Source organism: Petaurus breviceps, unplaced genomic scaffold, assembly GCF_028583685.1.
Source record: "Petaurus breviceps papuanus isolate PSGF00001 unplaced genomic scaffold, PetGlider_PUasm1.0 90294, whole genome shotgun sequence".
Lineage (NCBI taxonomy): Eukaryota > Metazoa > Chordata > Mammalia > Diprotodontia > Petauridae > Petaurus > Petaurus breviceps.
The window spans coordinates 514,878-521,774 of record NW_027187208.1 but is presented as its reverse complement, the minus strand read 5'-3'; the positions used below and the strand labels follow the sequence as shown (position 1 = coordinate 521,774).

Here is a 6,897-nt window from a genome sequence, read left to right as displayed (position 1 = left end):
TAAATTCTTTCGATTTCTATTTTACCCTCTGGTTCTAGAATATCAGAGCAATTTTGCTTGATAATTTCTTTTCTTTTCTTTTTTGCTTTTTGGTGGGCAGTTGGGGTTAAGTGACTTGCCCAAAGTCATACAGCTAGTAAGTGTGTCAGGTGTGCGAGGCTGGATTTGAACTCAGGTCTTTCTGACTCCAGGGCTGGTTCTCTATTCACTGTGCCACCTAGTTGTCCCTTGATAATTTCTTGAAAGATGGTGTCTAGACTCTTTTTTTGATCATGACTTTCAGGTAGACTACTAATTTTTAAATGATCTCTCCTGGATCTATTTTCCAGCTCAGTGGTTTTTCCAATGAGATATTTCATATTGCCTTCTATTTTTTCATTTGTTTGGATCTGATTTATAGTATCTTGGCTTCTCATAAAGTTATTAACTTCCAATTTTGAAGGAGTTATTCTGTCTCTCCCTCTATCTTTTTTTTTTTAAAGCAATTGGGGTTAAGTAACTTGCTCAAGGTTACATGGCCAGTTATTTTGTGTGGGTGCCAAATATCTGAGGCCAGAACTGATCCCGGGTCTCCCGATGCCTGGGCCAGCAGTCTTATTCACTGCATCACCTGGCCACCCCAGGAGTTATTCTCTTAAGTGAGTTTTTGAAATTCCTTTCCCATCTGGCAAATTCAACTTTTTAAAGCATTCTCCTCATTGGCTTTTTGGGCCTCTTTTGCCATTTGAGTTAGTCTATGTTTTAAGGTGTTATTTTCTTCAGCATATTTTTAGGTCTACTTTAGCATGCTGTTGACTAGCTTTTTATGATTTACTTGCATCATTCTCATTTCTTTTCCCAATTTTTCCTCCACTTCTCTTACTTGATTTTCAAAATCCTTCTTGAGCTCCTTTATGGCCTGCAACCAATTCATATTTTCCTTGGAGGCTTTTGATGCAGGATTTCTGACTTCAGTGTCTTCCTCCCACTCCATGCCTTGGTCCTTTTAGTCCCCTCAAAAGGATGCTATCATATGTTTGTGCTTCCATTGCTTGCTTATATTGGCAGCCAATTATTTGACTTTTGAGCTCTTTGCCACAATAGAACTCTGCTTCCAGAATGGAGAGAGTCTACGTCCCAGATTGCTGGGGTTTTTGCAGCTTCCAGAGCTATTAGATGGGTGCCCTCTCTACAGCTCCCACACGCTCTGGCTCACTGGTCCCACACCCCAGGACCACCACCCAAGACCGTGATATGGATCCAAGCAGGTCAAAGCAAGAATGCTTGGCCCCCCTACAATCTTTAGGCCAGGTGCATTAGAAGCAGCCATGCAGCAGTGGCTGTAGCCACTGCCCCTCCGCAGCTTGCTTCTCGCCCCAGGGGTAGCAGCCAGACCGCGATTCCCATGTTCCAACAAAGTTCTACACTGACCTTTTACTTTGTCTTGGCATTTATGGATTGAAAAGTCTGGAAGCTACTACAGCTGCTGGTGATTTACTTTCCTGAAGGCTTCTCCAGTTGCCTCTGGCTAGGGCTGCCCTAGGGCTAAAACTGCTGCTCATGCAGGACTGGGTTAGGCTCCCAGAGTGCTGTGATGAACCCTTCCTGCCAGCCTTCCAGACTTCCTTCAGCAGGAGATTTGTTTCTCTCTCTCACTTTGTGGGTTCTGTAGCTCTGAAGTTTGTTTAGAGTCAATTTTTACATGTATTGGTGGAGGTGGAAGCCAGAGCCACAAGGAAGTCCTGTGTCTACTCCACCATCTTAGCTGTGCCCCCCCCCCCACCCGGCCCGGCCCCCATTCTTGTTCTTAATTCTATCCTCTACATTTCTTAGGTCTTGCTAGACTCCAAAAGTTACAAACCCAAGTCAGCAGACCTTTGTGCTTCCACATATATACATATATCACCCACATGCAGTGAAGGTGCTGGGGTAGGAAAGTACAGTAAATATATTTCCTGTGGAGTTCCTTCTATATTTTACACCCTTACCACATTCCTTCATCATAATTCTTCCCAAAGTAAAGGCACATTCTGACTAATTGATGTTCTGTCCTCTCCTGCAGCCATGTCTACTCCAGGGGATAATAACGATGAACCACCCCATAGAGACTAAGGAAGAAGAGATTTGGAGGAGAAGCTGAGAGAATTGAGCCTGGATGCCCAGTGTTGGGTGCCTAAGCTTCAGGAATACCTGGGTATGACTTCTGCCCAAGCTTTACAACACCTACAGGAGACAGAAATCTTGAAACTAAAATCCCAGGCAAAATATCCTTGGGAAAAATGGGCACTAGAGAAACTTCTTCAGCTGTCAAGTGGCCAGGGCACAAAGATACAAGAGAAACACTGGGTAACAGTGAAGGAGAGACAAGAGTGGGCACAGTCAGCCTTGAGGGACCCGAGGGAGATGCAGGCAGCAGGCAAAAGTCGCCAAGAGGGGATTGTGAGGGAGAAAGAAGAGGAGCTGAGGCAGGCCATGGATATCCCACCCAAGTATTGGCCACTCCCTGAGAAACCCCTAACAGAGGTCATGGAAAATATGAAGAGACACCTCACTCTCATGGAGGGCACACTCTCCCATAGGGAGAATCTTTCTGACAGGGAGCTCCTCAAAAGGGTGTCAGGTGGCCTCGCCCTACAAGGCATTTACCAAACCAACCACCCTGAGGATATTTTGGGGAAGAGAGAAGAACTGCTCAGCCTCCCAGAGAACTTCTTCCTGCTCAGCCCAGCCCAGGGAACAAAGGAGTTTTTTGCCTTCTCATGAAGAGTCCATGTTTACTGAAAGCATGGAGAAAATGGGCTTCAGTGTTAGCTTCTTGGCTAAGGGTGGAGGTTGGGGATTTAACCTAGAGACCAGCACCAATGCCACCAGATCTTCTGACTCTAGAGAGATTCATAAGTCACACTCTGGGCACATGTACAGCTTTACCACCAAGTTCTGCTATGTCCCACTGGCCTCCTGCCACTTTTCACAGGACCAGCTCCATCTGTCCAGATCAGCTCTTCAAGAGTTAAAACAGCTGGAGCAACTTCTGGGTCACTCCAATGGGACAGAAACCCATGTGAAGCATAGATGTGAAGCATTTTCCCAAATGTTTGGCTCTCATGTGAACCAGGGCCCACTGCACTTGGGAGGAGTATTCTGGTGGAAAGCTGTAGCTGAGGGCTTCAAGTCAGAGGAGCTGCAAGATATCAGGCAACAAGCTTCAGAGGCACTTGACATGTACATTGGAGAGAAAGGGAACCGAAGCCTTGAACAACACAAGAGTGAGATTGAGACAGAAAAACAAATAATAAGACAAATACAGCTAAGGAGGGCATTTCCACTGAATGACTTGATGAGATCTGTGCTTGAAATCCTACAGTCTCACTCAGAGAAAGACAACAGCACTGAGCTGTACTTCCTACAGTGGCTGAGTATGTTCATGGAGAACCTGACTAGAGGTCACCTGGAAAAACTCCAGAAGAGGTACAACCAGTTGTGGACTCTGATGCTGGCAGAAAACCAAATGGGATCAAAGAATGACTCCTTGAAACGCAACCAAGTGGAACTAGAAGCTGTCTCCAAGGAGATCAAGGATTCCTCACTGGATATATTGATATCTCCTGAGAGAGGTTGGCCAGATCTATGAAGCTCTGGAAGAAGTTTCATCCCAAATGGACTCTGTATAATTCTCCCTTCCTCAGATTGCTGCTGATCTCATGGTTTCTGGGTATCCCCTTGAGCGGATGGATGGGGATGCTTCCTATGTACCCCTGAAGTGGGTGGCAGCTCTTTTTGTAAGACTGATTGAGAAAATTGGAGACCAGAAGCTCTTTGTTCTCTCTTTCTTGGCCTCCAAAGCACAGGAAAGTCCACTCTGCTGAATGCTATGTTTGACTTGCAATTTAATGTGAGTGCAGGGAGATGCATGTGAGGAGCTTACATGCAGTTGCTCAAAGCGGAGGACACACTCTGGGAAGAGCTTGGCTTTGGCTTTGTCCTTGTGGTTGACACAGAAGGACTCTGGGCCCCATAATTCACTGGAAAATCACAGAATTGGGACAATGGGCTGGCAACTTTTGTTATTGGACCTGGAAACCTGACCTTGATCAATATATTTGGAGAAAGTCCTTCAGAAATGCAAGATATTTTGCAAATTGCTGTCCACGCCTTTCTGAGAATGAAGCAAGTGAACATTTCCCCAAGCTGTCTCTTTGTACATCAGAATGTGGGGGAAATCACTGCCAAAGATCAAAACATGGAAGGAAGAAGGCGACTGCAGCAAAGCCTGGATGAAATGGCAGCCACAGCTGCAGAACAGGAACAGTACTCTGGTATTACCTTTTTCAGTGATGTTATTTGGTTTGATGTCAACACTCATGTGCATTACTTTGCTCATCTATGGGAAGGAGATCCTCCAATGGCCCCTCCCAACCCCAGTTATAGCCACAACATTCAGAAACTAAAAAAAAAGAAATTCTCTTAGCTGCCAAAAAGAATCCAAAGGCAGCATCCTGAAGATGTCTGAGGTGAAAGTGAGGATCCATGATTTATGAAAAGCCTTGGTGAATGAAAACTTCATTTTCAACTTCAGTAATACCCAGGAGATCATGGCCATGATCAGGCTTGAGACAATATAATAAGTGGACCTGGAATCTAAGTAGGTACGTGTTGGGGTTGCAGAACCAGCTGACCAATCAGATTCAGAATGGGGAAATTCAGACTCTCCCAAGAAATTCTAGTGAGACTAACACTGCAGAAAAATATGAAGCCATTAAGCAAGAGCTTCAAAGATATTTTGATGAAGACCAAGAAAATAAAATCCTGGTCCAATGGAAGGGAAACTTTGAGAACAAATTGAGAAATCTTAAAGAGGCTCTTATTTCAGAAATCATTAAAAAGTCCAATGATTTCCTAAATTCAAGGAAAAGTCGTGACAAACTGGATCTAAAGAAATCAGAATATGAGAAAGAGTTGTTGTTAAGAAGCAGAGATGTGACTCTGTCCTTAATAGGTAAAAAATTAAGTCAGGAGCAGTTGAAAGACACATTCAGTCAACTTTGGACAAAGTGGGTCTGTGAAGTATCCTCAACTTCCCCTCCTGCTGAAGACCCCAATGTTGATATTGATTTGCAGAATGTCTTTTTGGATCATTTTAAACAGGAGCACAATGTGGTAAAGAAACTTGGAGATTATTCCAGAAGAAACCTGTTTTCCATTAATTATGAGAAACATATTATAATGAAGGCAAAATTAATAGTTTTCAGACCTTCTGTAGTAGAGTGTGATAAGATCATAAGGCAAACTACACAAAACATTATCTCATTGGTCAATGAAAATATTGATGGTAAGTTGAAAATGGGAATGGATTATAGGTTACTTCCATGAAATTCTGAGTTTGATAGACATGAACACGGAATTTGTATCTGATGATGCACAGTATGCATTTACAAATGAATATAAAATAGATTTGTCCTTATGTCTATGCCATAGAGTAGCAGCTAAATTTAGGGACATGCACACAGCATTCAAGAGAGCTCATGATCCTGTCACATATCTAGAAGACAAGAGAGAGGATTTCTATATGAGTTTTAAGATTTCCTGCCAAGGTGCAGCCTCTATCACAGCATTTGCTGATTCTCTGTGGTGCAAGCCCACTGCTTCCCTACCTTTAGCCATCTGGAAAAAGATAGCCCTTGATTAGAGTTAACTGTTCTGCCTTCAATGGAAACCGTTCCAACCTGGAGAAACACATTCTCATCTCTCTGGCTAAGGAAGAAAACCTTGAGAATTATTGGGAATACATTCACAAACCAAAATTTTTTTAAGAATTACATTGAGAAAGAGATCCAGGCATACTGTATAAGAAGAGAAAAAGAGAAATTAAGGAATTTTTAAAGTTTTAGTTTGGATTTTTTAAAGGAAGTCATCCTCTCTGCTATTCATGAGTCAATTCAGATGGCTAAGGACCAAAACAATTCTGCATCTGTATGGCTAGACACATTGTGTAATTACCTGGATATCATTTGACCCTTCCAAGAGGGTCTTAAGAAGACTTAAGAAGTATTGATCATCAGGAGATAGCTGACATTGAATTCCTCAAAGAAGCTATGATTGAACACTTGGATCCCAGAATCTAAAACATACGAGAGGCCTGTGAAATCATATTTATGGAGAATATGGTACCAGAGATTCAGGCCATCTCTCTGATTAGCTCAGTGGTTGCTGGAAGCAATGTCCCTTTTGCAAAGCAATTTGTACAAATACAGCCATAAATCATTGTGAGGACCACAGTGTCCCTTTTCATCATTCTCAGAGTGTCACAGGCACAAACTGGCACAAGACTAATGAGTTTTCACTTGATTTCTTTTTTTTTTTTTTTGCTTTTTGGAGGGCAGTTGGGGTTAAGTGACTTGTCCAAAGTCACATGGCTAGTTTTTGTGTTAAGTGTCTGAGGCCAGATTTGAACTTAGGTCCTCCTGATTCCAGGGCCAGTGTTTTATTCACTGTGCTACGTAGCTGCCCCTTCACCTGATTTCTATACCAGCTATGTGGCAAGTGACCTTCGGTTTGTTATTGATGATGGTAGGTGCATCCCTTATAAGGCTTATCGTCAGGCAGATGGTGAATATGCCACATGGAACATCACTCCAGACACATCTGCCCAACCATACCGGAAAGGGTTATTTTGTCACTTCATGTCACAATTAGAAGAGCATTACAATTTCAGATTCAGTGGCAGAGGTCAGATTCCTGATGCATGGTCTAGAATCACCAAGCAAGATGTGCTGAATGACCTGAATAAACAATAATTCTCAGTGACACCAAGGAACCTAAATGTAGAGCATTTTGAGAACTTATTCTCTCAGAATGATTTTTCAAAACATGAATGATGGAGGCATAGCATTACCAGAGATATATGATAATGTAATCATC

The 6,897-nt window shown here is 42.9% G+C and overlaps 1 pseudogene; it reads left to right on the top strand.

The window, feature by feature from the left end:
- The first annotated feature begins 2,043 nt into the window (after positions 1-2,043).
- On the top strand, positions 2,044-4,303 carry LOC138176914 (interferon-induced very large GTPase 1-like; annotated as a pseudogene).
- The last annotated feature ends 2,594 nt before the right edge of the window (positions 4,304-6,897 follow it).